General features: G+C 32.5%; 2 protein-coding genes across 6 annotated transcripts in view; one reads left to right on the top strand and one right to left on the bottom strand.

The window, feature by feature from the left end:
- The window catches only part of LOC145266395 (protein lethal(2)essential for life-like), a 100,114-nt gene that overhangs the window by 53,893 nt on the left and 23,379 nt on the right, over nucleotides 1-22,842 (bottom strand). For 2 of the 5 annotated variants that reach the window (XM_080122037.1, XM_080122038.1), the window contains exon 1: nucleotides 493-630. The exons of 2 other annotated variants lie outside the window; for them this stretch is intronic. The gene's annotated coding sequence lies outside the window, so the exon portion shown is untranslated. Of the gene's footprint in view, nucleotides 1-492; nucleotides 650-22,842 lie in introns of those variants that run through there. One more of the 5 variants, XM_080122036.1, reaches the window with a different exon arrangement.
- Nucleotides 478-22,842, top strand: part of LOC145266393 (tRNA methyltransferase 10 homolog A-like) — a 144,814-nt gene continuing 122,449 nt past the window's right edge. The window contains exon 1 of the mRNA XM_080122031.1: nucleotides 478-536. The gene's annotated coding sequence lies outside the window, so the exon portion shown is untranslated. The remainder of the gene's footprint in view (nucleotides 537-22,842) is intronic.

Here is a 22,842-nt window from a genome sequence, read left to right on the forward strand (position 1 = left end):
GAGGTCCGCTTGAAATATAAAAAATAACAATAAAAATATTAAATACAAAAAGTAACATCGTTGTTCATGCTTAAAAAAAAAATCTCATAACTTTAATATATATATATATATATATATATATATATATATATATATATCCCAGGTAGAAAGATATCCAAAAATTAAGAATAATTGAATTTCAACAAGGGTCGTTGATAGTGTTCAATCAAAGAGAGCAAATTATATTTTATTATTCTTCATGTAAATACAGTCATATCTTGCTACAATGTGCAGACTTTTTCAATCATATTTGATTTGAGAAAAATTAAAATACAAAAATTAAAAAAGTTCCAGACCTTTTCAAATTTTAAGGAGAAAAAATGCCATGACTGCGAGCGTTAAGCTAAATTAAAGTTTATATATATATATATATATATATATATATATATATATATATATATATAGAGAGAGAGAGAGAGAGAGAGAGAGATAGAAAGAGAAGAATCGACTCACCTGCGTTTTTCTTAAAACGACAAAATGCTTGTCTGCGACCCAGCGTAAGTATATGTGTTCACGTTTGTGAGTAGATAATTTGTGAATGGAACGAACGATCAATTCAAGAAAATGTTCACTGAGGTTATTTTGATCGCTGTTTTATGTATGCTTGAGAAATAGAGGGGGGGGGGGGGAAGGGGGTCTGTAGATTTTGACGTGCGAAACGCGCGCGCACCTTACTTGAATGATGGGTTAGGTTAATCTTTTGGACAGTGGCCAAAAAAAAAAAAAAAAAAAAAAAAAAAATGCCGAAGTGGTTGCTTCTGCTACCGTTTCACACTTTTGCAGATGCCGAAAAGGAGAGATTAGATTCAGGGAACCGACGCCGAGGGAGGGGGTGGAGGTTAAAATACAATCCCACAGAATAATATTCTGGTTTGTTTTAAAATAAAAGTAAAAATAAAAATAAAAACAAATAGGAGAGGGTGTATCTGGTGAAAGAAACAGGAAATACAGCTTTTAGTCATTTCTTTTCTCTTTCTTTCTGTCTATTTCTGTCACACACACACATTAGGGAAAAGTGCTCAATATCCGTAATAGAGCTTCCTTAAGTTTGTAGAGATAGGAATCAACAGCGCATAGTGACCCTATATATATCTAAACTTAAGATTAGATATCGTGTTTGTTGTATAGAGTCCACAGATCAATTTTTTTGTAAATGTATCGTTTTCAGCAAAAACAATATTACGTACTTTCGGAAATAGTAATATATCCAAAAAATTCATCGAGTAGAACGTTATTTATAGTTAAAAGTAATTTTTACTGAAAATTGGAAAAAATTGCACTTTACATTTCTTAGATGTTATAAAGTAGACGGTGAAGAGTTCACAAAGTAAGGGACATAACTCGGAATGCATATTTTAGATTATATGTTAATGGTTACCAACATTTTAGCCTTGGCAAATATGTAGTTTAGCGGCGTAAATTATTTGACAGACAAAAAATTATAAAAACTATTTATTTTTTTATATAAAACACATTATAAGACCCAAAGGCTTAAATGAAACCCCCCAAAATTTCATTTTTTTTAAAATTTTTTCAACATTTTTTGTTAGAGTAAATGTACGAAAATCGAGGCCGCCATATTGTTTTTAAAATTTGGCCTTTCTAAGATTTGACAGATTGGTCTTTTTAAGGTAAAATTTGGCTTTTCTTACGCTCTTTTCATAGCAAAAATGGCGGCCAAAACAGTTCTAAGAGTGTAAAAAAGACCACATTTGGCCTTAAAAAGGGCAATCTGTCAAACCTTAGAGAAGCTAAATTTTAAAAGCAATATGGTGATCTCGATTGCCGTACATAAATAATTAAATAAATTAATTAATAAAAATGATGAAAAAATAATAAAAATGAATTTTTTTCTGGTTTTATTTCAACCTTTGGGTCTAATAATGTGTTTTATATAAAATAAATAATTTTTATAACTTTTTAATTGTCAAATAATTAAAGCCGCTAAACTACACATTTGCCATGGACTTTTTATTACTAAAAACACAATAGCAGTTTTTCTACACGATGAATTTTCGTAATTTTTGGAGAGATTTCTATTTTCGATATGACAATTAAGTACGTAATATTGTCTTTGCATAAAACGATATATAAGTTTCTCAACAAGCACCTTAGATATTAACAACAACAAAAAGAAATTCTGGCGCTTCTGCATAATTGGGACGAGATTTTGTAGTCGATAAATGGAGTTTTCAGATTAAAAAAAAAAAAACAATGGTTTCAACTGATTTTTTTTTTTTTTTTTTTTTTTGCCAATTCTAAATAAGTTACAACGGAAGCTTCCAAATTACGCAGTCAGAATTACCTGAATATTACTGAAATATTAAAAAAAAACAAAAAAACTTTAATCGTGTTAGCAGGTGAAAAATTGCCGCCATCTTTTTTAATCGAAACAGAAAATTACCTCCCTTTTGAACTTTCCTGTGTTTTACGATCGCCTCCTTCAAATTATATTTTTTATTTTCCTTAATAAATAATTTTCTACCTTATCGATTTTCGTCATTTAGGGATAAAATCATCTTAAAAATACGAGGAAGTCGTAGATACCATTGTTTTCATGTGAAATTCAGTATTACGATTTCCGAAATCTCGTCCCAATAGTGTACAAGCGCTGAAATTCTCTTTACAGTTTAATTGTAGAGCGTCACAATGGGATAGTTGAAATTAGCGTTGTTCAAAGTTGAAAATGTCTAAATTTTCATAAACGTTTCGCATTCATTCTTAGCGGACATCTTGCTGCGTAATTCTCAACAGCCCCCTCTAACACACGATCAGAATGATTCCAAGACGCAATAGTTCTTGTTTGCAGTACAAAAAAAAAAAAAAAAAAAAAAAAAACAGATAATGTAAGAAATAATAATGTTGTGTGTCAGCCTCTGTTGGCGCCTGAATTATGATCTCAAACAAGACCATTATTTAAAATTATAACTCAGACACCAAGAGAGGCCAACGCATAAAATTATTTCTTACAACAAAAAGAAAAAAAAAAGAGAGAAAAAAAAGAAAAGAATTTCAAAATTTCCTTTATTTTAGCGTCCAACCGACTTGGACTTCACATGAACGTTTCTCGGCTATCTTTTGAAGTTCTCTTCTTTTCTCCAGCTTTTTTTTTTTTACGTCAATGATACATATAGGACATACATTAAGTCTTGATTTTTGCATTAAAAAATCATAGAAAATATTGAGGGGGGGGTATATCTGTTATTTCTAACAATGTTTGCTTAAATGAAAGAATGCTGCCTAAACACACACAATATTATGTGTGTGTATGTGTGTGTGTATTATATATATATATATATATAGCCTGTGTAGACAAAAGATTTTGAAACATCAGTTGGAAATATTTACTGATTTAAAACCACCTGAACAGTGAGAATTATATATATATATATATATATATATATATATATATATTTTTTTTTTTTTTTTTTCTCTCACTGGTTTTCCAACTTAAATCAATTTCCCTCTTTCCTCATTCGATTCTTAGCTTTTAATTTATCATTCTGACGTTTCCTCTTAGAGGGTCAGACGATAAGGCCTTAAGAAAATTTTAACAATTCCACCTGCCCGTTTTTTTTTTGTTTCTTTGATCTTTTTGATTTAAATTAAATTATGTTTCCTCTGAAATTTCTCCTTCCATTTTGCTGTACCAAGAATTTACTTATATATATATATATATATATATATATATATATATATATATATATATATATATATATATATCATACAGTAAATAATTAAGTCAGCCCCTTTCAGAAACTCATTTCTTATCATTTACAGTTGAAATAAAATCGGTCAATTTAGCTCGCATGCGAAGATCGTCATATAATGATTAAATTACTCTGACAGACGTTAAAAGCATTTAAAAATAGATATTTAAATTTCAACTATATTTCTCGCGCTTAACGGTGGTCGAATGGATTTGGTCCGTGTGTCGCGGTTTCAACCAAAAGAAACCGCTCATCGAAAAAAGATCGCAATTCAAAACATAAACACCACCGCCGACGACCCTTTCGACAAGTACTTCGACGTGAATAATTATCCCGTGGAATACTGTAGTAGTACAATTCCTGCTAGAATAATATTCACAACTTTCTGAGCTTCAATTTGATATGACACATGAATATAAACCTCAAACAGATTACTCCCTACAATACGTTAAAACAAACACACACACACACACACACACACACACACAAAAAAAAAAAAAAAAAAAAAAAAACATACAAATATCTGTGTGTGAGGTCGCCAAGCTAATCAAGAACCTTGATTCCAGTAAAGCAACTGGCCCTGACAGCATTCCAATTATAGTGTTGAAAAAGCTTCAACCAGAACTAGCCCCCATACTTACAAAACTGTTTAAGCGTTGCCTAAAGGAGAAGTGCTTCCCAACACCCTGGAAAACCTCATCAGTATGCCCTGTATACATATACATATGCATCTACTCTTACACACGTATATGCAATTACATAAATATAGATATTAATAAGTGTTAAAAAAATACAAGCACATAGACAAGTATAGGCGCACACATACAATCATATACATATATACATATATATCTATACATATAAAAATGTAACTGTTGGTTCGTTCGGAGTTAATTGTCTAAAAAACCACTGGACGGATGGCTTCCACGTTTTGGTATAATATGTTTACTATATCCATGTGTGTTTTTATATATTCCTTTTTAATTATAACATTATACTTAATTTTTCTATGATAAATAGGTGGATTTCTTTGTACCGAGAGGCCACTTTTTTATTTAGGGACAATTATTTATTACCGCTTCCTGTCACGTGACCAGTGTTACAATTTAGCGGTTTTCCTGCTAGATTTGGAGATTTCGTTTACAATCTAGCGGGAAATTCTAGAAAATCTGGAGGAATTTGGCACCCAGACACCCGCATTAGATTGCTTGAAAATACTTTAAAACATAAAATAAACTCATTCATGTAAGTAAAAAAAAGTAGCATTTATTGCCTTTGGTAACAATTATTTATTGATTATTTGTTTTGTTTTTTACCTTTTTTTCGACTAACCATTCTTAAATCTCACTATAAAATCGATTTTTCCAAGTACATTTTAGGTGGGGGAGGGGGTATTCCAATCTCCCCGAAGGGGTTTGTATTACTGTACACGGGTTTGTATTACTGTACACATAGATTCGAAAAAGTTGTCAAAAAACAAATAGATAACAAATAAATGTTATCAAAGGCAAGATAAGTTACTTTTCTACCAAACTGGCTAGCGATTTTCTAGACATTTCTTTCTCCTGATCTCGCGGGTTTTTTTTAAATCTCAGTTGACAACATTGCATCACTAAAAAAACACCACAGGCTTAATGTAAACAGAATGTGTTTACAATATCGGTAAATTTTCAATGGGTTTAATTACATGATTATTGATAATGTAACCATGTGATTGAACTTTAATTTAAATTAACCACACGTGGTCGCAAAATGAATGCCGACGCTCAAAGTGTATACACATTTTGACTCCTCCCTTTACTTAAAAATTCACCAAAAATCAGGAAATTAACGAATTTTAATGAAATTTGCAGTATTTTTCAAATAATGATCGCAGAATATAATGAACTAATTATTTTTACTTAACTCTTAGTGAAAATGTTTTGTTTGAACAAAAAATACCTTTACTAAAGTTATGGTTTTCAGCAGTAAATAAAAAACGCAAGAATTTATTTTTGCTTTTTTTAAAGCATCGTAATTTGTAACAATAAAAAATAATTTTTACAGTAGCATTACGAAAAAAGCCCATAGTCCGTATTAATGCATTCGATATAACTCAAAGAAAAATGAATTATCGGATACTATTCAGGAAATTAAAGATTCAATTAGATTCCTATTTCAGTCACCTAAATTATTTAGGGTGAAATGAGTTTAGGAATTTATAGCCAAACCTAAATATTTTTTTTTTTGGTAAATATCCAGATACGCTACTACAGAACACCGACCACTCTAATTTGTTTGGGGGGGAGATGTGATGTTGGGGCGCGCGCGTCAACATCATGTCCGCTCCCCCCCCACCACTCGCGCCCCCAATGTACAAAGTAAAATCTTCGGAAAATGTTAAATGGTGTTCTAATTGGTAAATGTTGGTGCGTTACTTACGGAAAATTTGAAAATTCGATGTTCCAGGTAAAAGAAAAAAAAACAAATAAATTACCCCCCCCTACTCCAACTTGGTGTGCTTTCCTTTTCTTATTTTATTTCTTTTTCAGCTAATTTTAAATTTTCCACCCAAAAAGCGCTATAATGTATTTTTGAAAATTAGAAAATTCTATGTCCTGGAAAAAAAAATCCCTTCCCCCCAACATAGTTTGCTTGGTGAAGCCGTCGTTTATGCTACAGCGTGCATGCGCATAGCATAAACGGATGCTGCAAAATGGTGGAAAGAAGTTCGCGGGTTCAGGGGTAAATACCATGCAAACGGTAAATTTGCCCCAAGTTTGACTATCAGATTCGTTGTCAGCGATCTCAATTACCTATAAAAAAACAAATTAGAGTGGTCGGTGTTCTGTAGTAGCGTATCTGGATATTTACCTTTTTTTCTTTCTTGCTTAAAAAAATAGCATTAATACAGTAAGTTAGGTAAACTGACTTTTTCGTTTAAAAATGGAATTATTTCCCTTTCGTTATTAACTTTTTTTTTTTTAATTTTTTTTTTAATAAATATTTTGTGTTTTATATACATAAAGTACAATTGTTGAATGTTACTGTTTTGATTATATTCGTTTGGGAGGGGGGGGACACAATTAAAAAATTAAGAAAGATTAAAATGAAGCAAAATTTAAGTTTCCGTTCCATTTTTACAACAACCGTAAAACAGTGCATACTCAGCAAGTTTTATCGTAATTTATAAGCATATTGAAACACTAAATCAACATTTTTATTTTTTTGCATAATTAATGATGGAAGTATTTTTCTGTTTATTTTCTTAACATCTGTTAAAAAAAAATAATTTGTACATTCTTTTGAAAAAAAGAATCACACTTTTCTCTACTTTCACATGTGTTCCATTTTAACAAACTGAGCCACAGCAACGCGTGGCCGGGTACAGCTAGTATATATATATATATATATATATATATATATATATATATATATATATATATATATATGCATATTTATACAGACATATCCATATTTATACTAAGTAAATAAGGTAAAGTTAGGACAGATAGACAATAATAGATAAGTAAATAAGAATAGTAATATAAAATAATAAAAAAGTAATAATATAAAAATAAAATAATAAAAATAAAATTTTAAAATCTTAAAAGAAATTAAAATAAAAAAAAAAGTAAGCAGATGGTTGTGGTTATATTGCGAAGTTAGACAAAGGCATCGTAAAGTTTCGGAAAACAGTGTTTTTATTGTGGTAGACATCAAGTTACGGACAATAATTATTACATATAGTTTTTTAATAAACAAGGTTTCCTCATCAGCAGATTGTGAAGGGTTTTTATTTAATTTAAAAGACACCATAAATAAACCTAGCATTAAAAGTAAGGCAGATGTATCTGGAAAAAAAAAATTAAAATAAAGGTCTTTGGTTTAAGTACAATATTATACACATACATACACAAATATATACATGTGTATATATGAAAAAATAGACACATATATACATATACATAGATATACAGATATATACATAAAAATATAGGTAGAAATATTTACCTTTTAATTTTTCGCCTTTTGAAATCAGGAACTATGGTTAAAGTACTCATATAGATGTTTGCTATAGCTTTTCACCTTATCGAATGATAAATTTTCAAAAAGGACGCCCGTGCAATAATTTATTTCTGTTAGCATACTTTTGATTTAAAGACGCCACGGTTTATAATTCGAAAGAAATTGTAAGTTAATGTTATTTGTATAATTACATAATGCAAGGGGGATAATTTTTAATGCTAGGTTTATTTATGGTGTCTTTTAAATTTAATAAAAACCCTTCACAATTTGGTGATGAGGAAACCTTGTTTATTAAAAAACTATATGTAATAATTATTGTCCATAACTTGATGTCTACCACAATAAAAACACTGTTTACCGAAACTATCGTACAAATAATTAATTTTGTTGTTGTTCCTTCTTATGAAACGGATTTTTAATTTAATTATAATTTGATTTTTAAATTTTAAATTATCAATCACATTACTAAATATATATATATATATATATATATATATATATATATGCATACATATATATATACATATATATATACATATATATATATACATACACACATATATATACATATATATATATATATATATATATATATATGCATACATATATATATACATATATATATACATATATATACATACACACATATATATACATATATATACATATATATACATATATACATATATATACATATATACATATATATATATACATATATATACACATATATATATACATATATATATACATATATACATATATATACGTATGTAAAAGAGATTTAGAAGGCTGTTACAATGCGAGGAATGAATTATAGTCGCTGTTTGTAAGAGGAGACGAGAACAAGTGGCGATTTACAAATCAATAAGTACATATATATATATATATATATATATATATATATATATTTTATTATTTTTTTTATATATATATTTATTCAGTTGTATGGTAAAATGTCTTACTTGTAATTCCATGCGACATATTCCATTATTAATTTCGGAAAAATTTTCCCTTTTCAAATAGTGTGCGTAACAGGTAGGTTCAAAGCATGCTGGATGAAGGGCCGGAAGTTGTGTAGCTATGTGAGGCCTCGGGCCAAATGTGAGTAGTGGATTTATGTATGGTATGATTAGGTAATTAACATGTTTATAAATTTGCTATTTTTATTTGTCTTTATTTTTATTTTATTTATTTATTTATTTTTTTTTTTGGTTTATAACTTGTTTTAGCGTGAGATTTTTTATTGTTCTCTGTTATGTTGTCTTTATCATTATTATTATTTATTTTTTTTTTATTTGTTTTTTTTTCTGCTGATGTGTGGGTGTCTCTGCTTTTCTGGGTCACTTAAGTCGCTGCTGGGCTTTTTTTTATTTATTATTTTTTCCTTTTTTTTATATTATTTATATGGGAGGAGGCTGTAATAAATAAATAAATAAAATAACAATAACATACTAAAAGAAACTTAATAAATAAAACAGCAGTATATATTTAAAAAAATAAAAAAAATAAAAATAAATAATAATAGTAATAATAAATTAATATTAAAAGTTACTGAAGTAATACAAACCAACAAAAAACTAAAATCAAAAGTTAATACAAACCAACTAAAATTAAAAGTTAGCTGAAGTAATACAAACCAACTATAAAAAAAAAAAAAATAAATATAAAAATCTACTACCACTCATATATATATAACTCTACATACGGCTCCCACCTAACACTTACCATTACAACCATAACCCATTAGAACAGATACACCACTGCATACAGCTCACAGCCCGCCTCACATTCCAAACAGGACATTACCACAACCTCCTCCCATATAAATAATAATAAAAAAAAATGAATAAATAAAATAACAATAATATACTAAAAGAAACCTAATAAATAAAACAGCAGTATATTTAATAAAAAAAAATTAAAAAATTAATTAAAATTAAAAGTTACTGAAGTAATACAAACCAACTAAAATCAAAGTTAATACAAGCCAACTAAAATTAAAAGTTAGCTTTTGACAGAGTATGGCATGAAGGTCTTCTCAGGAAAATCAGATCATACAGTATCACTGGACGAATACTTAACATAATTAAATCCTTCTTAGATAAGAAAAAAATCCAGGTTGTCTTCGACGGTCGTACATCTAAACAATGTGATATTAATGCATGAGTACCTCAGGGGTCCATCCTTGGACCTTTATTATTCCTAATATTCATAAATGACCTCCCTGATAAAATTGTCTCTGAGATAGGTATATTTGCTGATGACACCACTCTCTATAAAAGGCACAAAGGGAAAATAAATGGACACATATCTAAGGAAATGGCAGAAACATTAAAGGATGACCTCCAATCTTTAGTGGAATGGGGACAAAAATCGATGGTCACATTAAATGCTGCCAAGAATAAACTTGTTTCCTTCAATAATTACAAGAAACCTTTGCAATCACACATAGCTATGGCTAAAGATACATTACCTGAAAGTACTTCTTTTAAACTCCTTGGCCAAACGTTTACAGGGAACATGAGTTAGAACAGATACATTGAGAGCATTGCCAGGGACGTTGCAAGGAAGGTAGGTTCTCCCTACCGTGCTAGAAAGCTATTTACGCCTGTAAGTATCCTGTACCTCTATAAGGCCACCATTCGCCCATGTAATGAGTATTGTTCTCATATTTGGGCTGGTGCATTTGCTACTAGTCTCTCACTCCTGGACAGGGTTCAAAAGAAAGTCGCCAACTTGATAGGCCCTGAACTGTCATCTAAGCTTCAACCTCTGTCCCATCAACGAAATGTTGCATCCCTTTGCCTGCTCTACAAGTATTTTAATGGTGAATGCTCCAATGAACTACAAGCACTTGTACCCCTCGATGTTAATACCCCTGACAAACCTGACAAGCAGCTAAATCCCACCCCCCACACAGTAGAGATCCATAGATGTAAGAAAGCCTTCTACTCCAATAGTTTCTTCCCCAGAACTGTTAGACTTTGGAATTCTTTTCCAGGATTCTCCGTTCCCAACTGTACTGACATGCAGAAGTTCAAGTGTAAAGTAAACAGACATCTTGCTGCTCATCTCCCTACATAGTATCCCTGCAACTTATGTCCCTGGTAGTAGCCCCCTACATAAAAGTGGCACTGTGCCTTGTTTGGGGTGAAAATGGAATTAAAATTTAAAAAACTATATATGTCAGCCTAGGTCATGGTTACATATATTGAGTGCGTTTCTAACAATATTTTGTATAGATTTTATTTTTAACTTATTTTCCCAAACTTACCGTGTACAACAGAGAGTCCGGCGCCATTTCAAATTTTCCAATTCATCAGTAAACACTGTATGTTTTTCGAGCTGAATAAACATGTTACATTAAATAAAAACACTAAAAATTAACCAGTTAGGTAGAAAAGTAACTTATCTTGCCTTTGATAACATTTATTTGTTATATATTTGTTTTTTGTTTTTTTTGACAACTTTTTCGAATCTATGTTTATAGTAATACAAACCAAAAAAATGTTTATAGATTTTGAGCATCGGCTATTCATTTTGCACATACCTAGCGTTTTGCTTCGTACATCGACAAGTATTTAATTTTCAACCAGAATGGACCAAGGCTTAACAAAAAGCTATATAACATGAAAAGTTATAATTAGGGCAACCAAAAAATTGCAGGTGGATTAATTTGACAAAGTAATTATACAAAAAATTTCATAAATAAAAATATTTAAAATTCACATTCAATGAGCATTAATTGCAATTTTTAGATTGCCTTTATAATAAAAAACGAACGAAACGAAATTTTATTTAAACGAACGAAACATTATATTTTATAAAATTTTTGCTACAAAAGTTTGGACCCCCCCCTCCCGTTCTTCCTGGCTACGTCCTAGGATGTGACAACGCTACACAATCTTAGGATCTAATGCTTACAGGTTTAGGAAAACATGGATTAGCAAATATGTAGTTTAGAAGCGTAAATTATTTGACAGACAAAAAATTATAAAAACTATTTTTATATAAAACACATTATAAGACCCAAAGGCTGAAATAAAACCAGAAAAAAATTCGTTTTTATTAATTTTTCATCATTTTTATTAGCCTAACTGTACAACAATCGAGGCCGCCATATTGCTTTTAAAATTTAGCCTTTCTAAGGTTTAACAGATTGGCCTATTATACGTTCCTGGAACATTTTTGGACGCCATTTTTCTAAGTAAAGAGCGTAAAAAAGGCCAAATTTGGCCTTAAAAAGGCCAATCTGTCAAACCTTAGAGGGGTCAAATTAAAAAACAATATGGCGGCCTTGATTGTCGTAAATTTAGTCTAATAAAAAAATGTTGAAAAACTAATAAAAGTGAAATTTTTTCGGGTTTTATTTCAGTCTTAGGCACTCATAATGTGTTTATCTATATATATAAAAGCGAAAATGTGTGTATGTATGTATGTACGTATGTATGTATGTATATGTCAGGTCATGTCATGTGCTACTGGTACCATGTAACCCAGTACTACCTGCCTCATGGTCGGATCACCGGCGACTAAACTGGTTCCCCCACCAGACTTGTTTGGTGAGGAGGGCGGCTAGTCTCCCTGAAGGATTAAAAACAAGACCTTCCAAAGGGCGAATGAACTCTTTTTCTGGGTCAACGGCCAACTAGCACTGTGTATATTTGTGTGTGTGTATATATGTATTGGGGTGGAGAGGGCTCCCGTAAGCCGTGCTGAAGGCAACCTTTCTAGGAGAAGCAAATCTCTGATTTAAAAAACCATAAAGCGGAAGACCATTACCCGCATTAAGCTGGTCTGCAGTTTAACTTGTTGCTGGCTATCTTGCTCTTGCTTGTTGCTGGATCTCAACATTTTGAACCGAGAGAGAGAGACTTAGCTGTCGTACAAAGCTAAGATTCTGTAACATCATATTTGTATAGTACTCCCTCGGGCATTTGGGCTCATGGATTTTAAATGTCTGAGGGAGTGGCACTCGTCTGACAAGACGTTGCAATCATCATGTATGTATATATGTATGTTTGTATGTGTGTCCGCTAAAAACTTTCGACAGACACAACGAAAATTCACAAACTCGATATCATATTGAAGCTCCATCCTTCTCCCGAAAAATATCGAAAAACTGGCCAAAAACGTTAATTTTTTCACCCTGAAATCGACAATTTTCGACAGGGGGGGGGGTGTCAACAAAAACAGTCCTCTCGTGACGACGACCGGTTCTACACATACGTCAGATGACGTCATGACCTGATTTACTTTAAATAGTTGAAGAACTGACTAAATTTCATGTATGTTGCGTTAGCTCAGTTGGTTAGCTCGTTGGTTCATTATCCAAATGTTTTTGGTTCGAATCGTGGTGTGAGATGTCTTCTTTTTTTTTTTTCGATTTTTAAAATTTAAATATTGAACCAGTGTTATTTAAACCATTTTTCACGTAACGTTCGTTTTTCTGGGTCTTTTTTTTTACTTCGTACCCACCGATTTTTTTAATTTTAATATCGAAACAAGCTCATTTAAGCCATTTTTCACATGTTTTTCTTGTTTGGTTTTAACATTCGTTTTTCTGTTTTCTTTTTTGTTTCTTTCGATTTTTACATTTAACATCGTTTGTTTGCCTTACGTTAGTATTTTTTGTGTTTTTTTTTCGATGTTTTGATTACCCCTCCACCCCTGCTTAAGTTTTAACATTCGTTTTTATGTTTTCTTTTTTTACTTCGCTTATAACAAACAAACCTGGTCATTGACCTCATTTGCTGAATAGCTATTGCTTACGTCGTTGTTGTCGTCATTGTAATGCTGTACGACTTCCGTGCGGACACCTGTCAATTTGGTTCTTACTTAAATAAATTCAAACATCTTTCAGTAACTCATTCTGGCTAGCCGAACGGTTCATGTTTTTTTCACATTTTATTTTCAAACTTCGCCTCAGAGCTTCGAGTTCGATCCTACCAACTTTTACCCCCCCCCCCGGTTTCTTTTTTATTTAACAGCACACACACACCTCCAAACACCCGGGCAACGCCGGGTACCCCCGGTAGTCTATATATATATAAAAGTGAAAATGTGTGTATATATATATATGTATGTATGTTTGTATGTATGTATGTATGTATGTATGTCCGCTAAAAAATTTCGACACAGAACAAAAATTCACAAACTCGGTATCATATTGAAGCCCCATCCTTCTCCCGAAAAATATCGAAAAATTGGCCAAAAACGTTAATTTTTTCACCCCGAAATCGATAATTTTCAACAGTGGGGGGGGGGGTCAACAACAAAAACCGACCCCTCGTGACGACGACCGGTTCTATGCATGCGTCAGATGACGTCATGACCTGATATACTTGAAATAGTTGAAGAACTGACTAAATTTCATGTATGTCGCGTTAGCTCAGTTGGTTAGAGCATTGGTTCGTTATCTAAACATTTTGGGTTTGAATCGTGGTGTGAGATGTCTTTTTCTTTTTTCGATTTTTTTAAATTTAAATATTGAACCAGCGTTATTTAAGCCATTTTTCACGTAACATTCGTTTTTCTGTTTTTTTCTTTTTACTTCGCTTATTCTTAGCGACACCCAAAGACACCCGGGTACCCACAAATTTTTTAAATTTTAATATCGAAACAGGCTTATTTAAGCCATTTTTCACGTGTTTTTTTTTTTTGCTTTTAACGTTCGTTTTTCTGTTTTCTTTTTTGTTTTTTCGATTTTTACATTTAACATCGTTCGTTTTCCTTACGTTAGTTTTTTTTCAATGTTTTGATTACCCCCCCCGCTTAAGTTTTAACGTTCGTTTATATGTTTTCTTTTTTTACTTCGCTTATAACAAACAAACCTGATCATTGACCTCATTTGCTGAATAGCTATTGCTTATGTCGTCGTCATCGTAACGCTCTACGACTTCCATGCAGGCACCTGTCAATTTTGTTCTTACTCTTTCAGTAACTCATTCTGGTTGGCCGAACGGTTCATGTTTTTTTCACATTTTATTTTCAAACTTCAACTAAGGGCTTCGGGTTCGATCCTAACCCCCCCCCCCCGGTTTCTTTTTCATTTAACAACACACACACCTCCAAACACCCGGGCAATGCCAGGTACCCATGCTAGTATAAATATAAATAGTTTTTATAATTTTTTGTCTGTCAAATAATTTACGCCGCTAAACTACACATTTGCCTATGGATTTTTGAACGTAACACTGTCATATCACGGAATCCCCCGATGTTATATTAAAAGCAATGATGCACGAAAACACACACACACACACACACGCACACACACACACACACACAAAAAAAAAAAAAAAAAAAAACATAGCAAAGAAAGAAAACAATAAATTTAAAACTCCTGCCATGTCCCGCTCTAAATAACATCTGCTATTTGCGGCGTTGTTACGGATCCCCCCCCCCCAAAATCCTTTGGAAGTTCAATGAAAAACGTAAAATTTTTATGAGATACTGGCGAAGTATGACTCACGCCAAACAGAAATGATACTAGTTTAGTAAAACCGCACTTTAGTGGCCTGAATATAATGCAATGAAAAATTGTGTACACGCGATAAATATTGTTTTCGTTAAATATTAGTAAATGATGAACCCTTTCGAGTTAAAATCAAGTTAGTGTTGCACTTGCAATCTTAAGAAAAATGTGCATGAAATGCGTACATATGCTAAAATAATCACCAAATTCCGTATGTATAAAGACTATTGTTTTTCTTCTATTTCAGCATGTACACATTTCAAGCATATTCTTAAGATTACACGCGTAATACTAACTTGATTTTAACTAAAAATGTTTCCTCATTTCCTAATATTTAACAAAAACAAGATAAAACGATATTCATTGCATATACACAAGTCAGGCCACCAATTATTACTATATATTAATGTATACCTATCTCTATACTTATTACTTGTATATATCATCTGTTGTTTATAATTACTGATTCTCATATCGTATTGAAAATCAAACTCAAGGTGAGAACAGTAGTGGGATGAATAACAATATATTTTCATTATTGCTATCCGTTGTATCATCTCAGCCATCTCTCTGATTCCAACCTCTCCCATTCTTTTTCAAAGTTTTTTGGTATTGTTCCTAGTGCTCCTGCTATTATTGGTGTCATTTAACTTTCTTCATCTTTCATATATATTTAAACTCACTGGTCAATTCTGTGTATTTGCTCTGCTTCTCCGTCTCATTGATCTTCACTCTGTGGTCTGCTGAAACGGTAAAATCTACAATCTAGCAAGACTTTCCTTTTTATTATTGGCTCACAAGGAGCTTTCACACAGGTCATCAAAGATTTCTCCTTGAAAACAGGCTGTGGTGTTCCCTGGAAGCTGAGTGACAACAAGTCTCCCAGATTTCCAGTACCCTCCAGCTATTTCGATAGTATTTGCAAATAACATTTGCATTATCGCAACAGCTTCCTGCCATTGATTTCTCGTTGACACCGGCTATTGGTCTTCACTGGAATTTGAGTGCCAATAAGCCTCCCCAAGGTCCCAGTCCTGTTCGCACTTATCCAGCGGAGGTCTGATCAGTGCTCTCTCCTCGGTCTTTCCTTCCTTCTTGACTCTACTTGGCTGTTTGGTCTCACTCTTTTTGGGGAGGGGGACAGTAATGTGGTAATTGGGGGGAATAGGGTGGGGTTATAGCACTTATAGATATACGGCTTCAATGTTCTTGTTTCCATGTAGCACTTCATGTTTTGCCTCTGCAGCAGTTTGTCTGGCCCGCGCTTGTTGCTCATGTGTGTTAGTTTCCACATTCAATATTTAATATTTAACCTGTTTATTATTACTCTTATTATTATTATTATTATTATTAGTAGTAGTAGTAGTAGTAGTAGTAGTAGTAGCAGTAGCAGCAGAGACGGTGTGCACTGTCATGGACATATCCGGGTTCTAAAGTTAGGAGAATACACACATGAAAAACCAAGTGACTCATATCAAACACCTGTTTGTTTGTTTGTTTGTTTTTGTTTTTTACTCTTTGCAAGTTAGTGTTTAAAATCGAAACGTGCGTCCGTAACACTAAACAGAGTTTTACTCAAAATGGTTTCTCATTTGCTAATATTTAACAAAATATTAGAATCTTACATATATAAATTATGCGAAACGTAATCTTAAAAAAAAAAAAAAAAAAAAAATTTTTAAAGTAGAAATATTTTTTACAATTATAATTTTTTTGTGTGAAAATATCAAATAAACAAAGCTTAATTGATAATATCAGTAGTTCAAGAAATTAAGTTTTCTTTCAATTATATTGAATTCATTAATACGGACTTTGGGAGCTTTTTTCATAATGTTCCTGAAAAAACTCTTTTTTTCTTTTTTTTTTATTATTAAATTTACGATGCTTAATTTATGAAAAAAAAAAAAGCAAAAATAAATTCATTTTTTTTTTTTTTTTTTACTACAAACCATAAATTAGTAAAGGTGTTTTTTTATTATTTAATTGGAATTCATTATTGAGATGAGTATTGTTTATTAATTTTATTTATTGCGGACCATTGTCCTCATCTTTTTCTTTTAGTTGTTTCGCGATGTTTCGGCCAACTATTTCTCTGGTCTTCGTCAGGTGGTAACCGCGACGGACAGGAACTCCGAATCTCCTAACTGCATCCTGTCGTCTCACCACGTTTTGGCCAAGTAAGCCTCTGGCCGGCTTTTGAGTAGGATTGAAACCGCTATCTTCAGACAATTCTCACCTGGACCGTAGAGATTCAACGTCTCTATCAATATGAGATGACAACAACTACGGCAGGCAGTAATTGCAGTGGATGCAGTCAGGAGATTCAGAGTTCCTATCCGTCGCAGTTACCACCTGACGAAGGCCAGAGGAATAGTTGGCCGAAACGTCATGAAACAACTAAAAGAAAAAGATCAGGATAATTGGTCCGCAATAAATAAAATTAATAAGGTGTTTTTTGTTTAAACAAAATAATACATTTCCACTAAAATTCAAATAAAAATAATGAATTCATTATATTCCGTGATCATTATTTGATGCCATTAAAATTGGTTAATTTCTTAATGTGTGATGAATTTTTAAGTAAAGGGAGGGGTCAAAATGTGTGTTTCTATACACATAGATTCGAAAAAGTTGTCAAAAAACAAATATATAACAAAAAAAATGTTATCAAAGGCAAGATAAGTTACTTTTCTATCTAACTGGATAATTTTTTAGTGTTTTTATTTAATGTAACATGTCTATTTAGCTCGAAAAAACATACAGTGTTTACCGATGTATTGGAAAATTAAAAATAGCGCCCGACTCTCAGTTGAACACGGTAAATGAGTTTAAAACTCACTGAATATATGTCAGCCTATGTTACGGTAACATATATTGAACGAGTTTCTAACAGTATTTTGTATATTTTTTATTTATTAATAGCAATTTTTAGGTTGCCTTAATTATAATAAAAACGAACGACACGAAACGAAAATTTACTTAAAGGAACGAAACATTATATTTTGTAAAATTTTTGCTACGAAAGTTTTGATCCCCCCCCCCCCCCCCCTCTCGTTCTTCCTGGCTACGTGCCTTGAATGTGACAACGCTACACAATCTTAGGATGTAATATCCAATGCGTACAGGTTTAGGAAAAAATGGATTTTTGAACGTGACACTGTCATATCACGGAATCCCCCGATGTAATATTAAAGCAATGATGCAGTGATGCACGAAAAAAAACTACACAGCAAAGAAAGAAAACAATAAATTTAAAACTTCTGCCATGTCCCGCTCTAAATAACATCTGCTATTTGCGGCGTAGTTAGGGATTTCCTCCCAAAATTCCTTTAGAAGTTCAATGAAAAGCGTAAACATTTTTACGAGATACTGGCGAACCATGACTCACACCAAACAGAAATGATACTAGTTTGGTAAAACCGCACTTTAGTGGCCTGAATATAATGCAATGAAAAATTGTGTACACGCGATAAATATTGTTTTATCTTGGTTTGCTAAATATTAGTAAATGATGAACCCTTTCGAGTTAAAATCAAGTTAGTGTTGCGGCTTGCCATATTAAGAACATGCATGAAATGCGTACATATGCTGAAATAATCACTAACTTCCGTTTGTATGAACACTTATTTTCCTAGCGATTATTTCAGCATGTACACATTTCAAGCATATTCTTAAGATTACACGCGTAATACTAACTTGATTTTAACTAAAAATGGTTCCTCATTTCCTTAATATTTAACAAAAGCAAGATCAAATGATATTCATTGCATATTACACAAGTTTTCATGGAATTATTTCCAGGCCATTAAACTAGCGTTTTACCGATGGTTGTTATTATTATTATTATCGACATATTATCATCCGTATTCACTTTGGCCGTTATTATACTGTGCATCCCTAAAAACAGGAAAGTGGAATATTCCAAATAAACCTTGTCACCCCTTAATAGTAAAGTGGAATATTCCAATTCAACAAAACAAAAACAAAAAATGGTGTCGCTTATATGCAAAGCTAATAAAAATGATCTGTTCTACTTGGCCTTTTTGGCCAAGATCAAAGTGTAGTATCTGTTCTTCAGATACTACATTTCGTTTCTTGCTACTACTACTACTACTACTACTACTTACTAGGAGTTTTCACACGGGTCACCATCAAAAATTGCTTTTTGAGAACAACCTTTGGTGTTCTCTGGAGTCTGAGTGACAACAAGTTTCCCGATTTCCAGTACTCACCACCTCTTTTGATAACCTTTGCAAATTATTTTGCGTTATCGCATTAGCCGCTTACCATCGATTCCTTGTTGGTAGTGACTATTGGTTGTCACTGGAATTTGGCTGGCAATAAGCCCCCTCCACCAGTACCAATCCTCTTCATACTCATCCAGCGGTGATCTGGTTAATATCTCCCTCCTCGGTCCTTCCATTCTCCTTGATTTTTCTCGCTTATTTGGTGTGGAACCAGTTTGTGGTGACATTAAGAAAAAAAGGGGGGGGCATAGAGGTGTTTAACTTACACCTCTACAGTTTCAGTTTTTATGATTCCATGTGGTGTTTGTGTTTTATCTCTGTGGCAGTTTCTGTGTCCAGCTAGCGCCTCTAGATTATGCGTATTAGTCTCCGCATCCGGTTTTCCTTAATATTTCATTGATTTTCATTATTGCTATCCATTGTATCATCTCAGTCATCCCTCTGATTCCAACCTCTCCCATTCTTTTTCAAAGTTTTTTGGTATTGTTCCTAGTGCTCCTGCTATTATTGGTGTCATTTAACTTTCTTCATCTTTTATATATATTTAAACTCACTGGTCAATTCTGTGTATTTGCTCTGCTTCTCCGTCTCATTGATCTTCACTCTGTGGTCTGCTGAAACGGTAAAATTTACAATCTAGCAAGACTTTCCTTTTTATTATTGGCTCACAAGGAGCTTTCACACAGGTCATCAAAGATTTCTCCTTGAAAACAGGCTGTGGTGTTCCCTGGAAGCTGAATGACAACAAGTCTCCCAGATTTCCAGTACTCTCCACCTCTTTCGATTGTATTTGCAAATAACATTTGCATTATCGCAACAACAACTGCCATTGATTTTTCGTTGGAAACGCCTTTTGGTCTTCACTGGAATTTGATTTCTAATAAGCCTCCCCAAGATTCCCGTTCTGTTCGCACTTATCCAGCAGAGGTCTGGTCAGTGCTCTCTCCTCGGTCTTTCCTTTCTTCTTGACTCTACTTGGCTGTTTGGTCTCACTCTTTTTGGGGAGGGGGACAGTAATGTGGTAATGGGGGGATAGGGTGGGGTTATAGCACTTATAGATATGCGGCTTCAATGTTCTTGTTTCCATGTAGTACTTCATGTTTTGCCTCTGCAGCAGTTTGTCTGGCCCGCGCTTGTTGCTCATGTGTGTTAGTTTCCACATTCAAGGGTTTTCCTTAATACTTCAGCTGTTGTTGTTGATGATTTTTTGTTTTATTATTATTAGTAGTAGTAGTAGTAGCAGTAGTAGTAGTAGTAGCAGCAGAGAAGGTGTGCATATCCGGGTTCTAAAGTTAGGAGAATGCACACATTAAAAACCAAGTGACTCATTAAACACCTGTTTGTTTGTTTTTTGTTTTTTGGGTTTTTTTTTTTTTTAACTCTTTGCAATTTAATGTTTAAATCGAAACGTGCGTAACACTAAACAGATTTTAACCCAAAAAAGTTTCTCATTTGCTTCTATTTAACAAAAACAAAATAAAAAAAAATATTCATTGGATATACACAAGTTTTTGTCGCATTATGTTCAGGCCACTAAACCATTATTTTGCCGATGATTATTATTATTAGTAGTAGTAGTAGTAGCAGCATCAGCAGTAGCATAATCGAAGCACTGTCATGGGCATTTCCGGGTTCTAAAGTTAGGAGAATGCACACATTAAAAACCAAGTGACTCATATTAAACACCTGTTTGTTTTGGGGTTAAAAAAAAAAAACTCTTTGCAATTTAGTGTTTCAAATCGAAACATGAGAACTATAATCTTAAGACGTAATTTGCTATCTTGTATTTAAAAGTAAAACGCATTCGATAAGTCATATGAAAGACAAGCTGTCTGACCTTAGAAGAAAAAAATGTATATGTATACATACACGCCTACAGACACTAGTGTATCGTGCTTACGCAATCATCAATGTAGGAGGTGATAATTACTGCTGGTTGGAAGATTCGAACCCAGTCACAAATTTACTTTTCACTTAGCAACTCAAAATTCCACCTTTTGGCTACCAAAAATTATCATGGAAAAGGAAAGAGAATCAAGTTGTATCTATAATGTTGAGCACAGATACATAAAGCTAATCAAATAAAGTTCAACGGCAGATGCCCGGAGAATATATATATATATATAGTGCAAAATTTTGTTGAAAATTCCAAGACTCACGTTTTCTTTTTTATAAACTTCGTTTATTTCCTGGAATTTTCCATTACAGCCGTTTCATTAATGAGTTTGCAATTTTGCGATTTATGTTTCCGTAAAAATATTCTGTCCTCACCAACTTCTTCAGATGTTTATCCATTATATTTTTACAACAAATGATATATTTTTAACATGCTGGACATCGTATTCGGGTAAAAAGATTTCCACAGCTATGTTTCCTCACTTCCTCCATCTTTTGGTGTTATATAAAGATAGTTTTCCGTTTTAACTCGCACTTTCGTATTTTTATTTTTTATCTATTAATTACTAATTTTTGTTTTAATTTTCCCTGATTTTCCTATTTGTTTTTTTTCTAATTATCATATAATTTTATTCCTATATTTATGCATGTTTATTTTAATATTGTTTTTTTGCTTAGTGTTTGAATTTGTATTATATTACCCGATGCAGGGGAGGTCACTATCGTGGTATCATTTTTTATCTAGGATTACCTCCCTTGCATTTTTTTTCCTAATCTGCTCTAGTGCGTGAAATTAAATATATATATACATATGTATATAAGTTAAGTGGTGGTATTTAAATTCTGAAAAAACAACATATAGACACATATATTCGAATTAAGAATTTATTGTTTGACAAAAGGAATATATAGAAGGGGTTATGTTGATTTCCTTAATCCATGAATTTTCAATAAAGGCTCATATCATCAGAGGAAATGAAATGCAGTTATCAAAATGTTCAGCTGCGAATAGACACTTATTTTGCTTTTCAGCACAAATATTGAAAATAGTTTTTTGAGTGGTGAATGATAATTTTATGAAAATAATTATAGGAAAAGGAATTTGATACAACCTGGGCAGTTCATTATCGGAAGGAATATAATGTCCTCCGGGGTTATAAATGCAGGTAGGCAGAGTATTGGTCCAGGGGAGAAGGCAGTAGTCCCATATAACAAAAAAGCGTGGTTGCTCCTTATTGATTTTCTGAAAGGTATACGGGGCAGCCATATCCGTTGGTGTGTTGAGTGTGTTTTGGTAGATGTGCTTCAAAATCTTTTTAGGTGTTGACAAAGTTTATCAGATGTTAAATGGATATACCATTCCATTGTATATACCCCATGAGTGATAGAATTTGAGCATTGAAATATGTATGCAATGGACCTCGAAATCAATGGTATGGGTAGCAGAATAATCTGGAAGATG

The sequence above is a fragment of the Euprymna scolopes genome, chromosome 41, assembly GCF_053919585.1.
Source record: "Euprymna scolopes isolate OS-2025 chromosome 41, ASM5391958v1, whole genome shotgun sequence".
Classification (NCBI taxonomy): Eukaryota; Metazoa; Mollusca; class Cephalopoda; order Sepiida; family Sepiolidae; genus Euprymna; species Euprymna scolopes.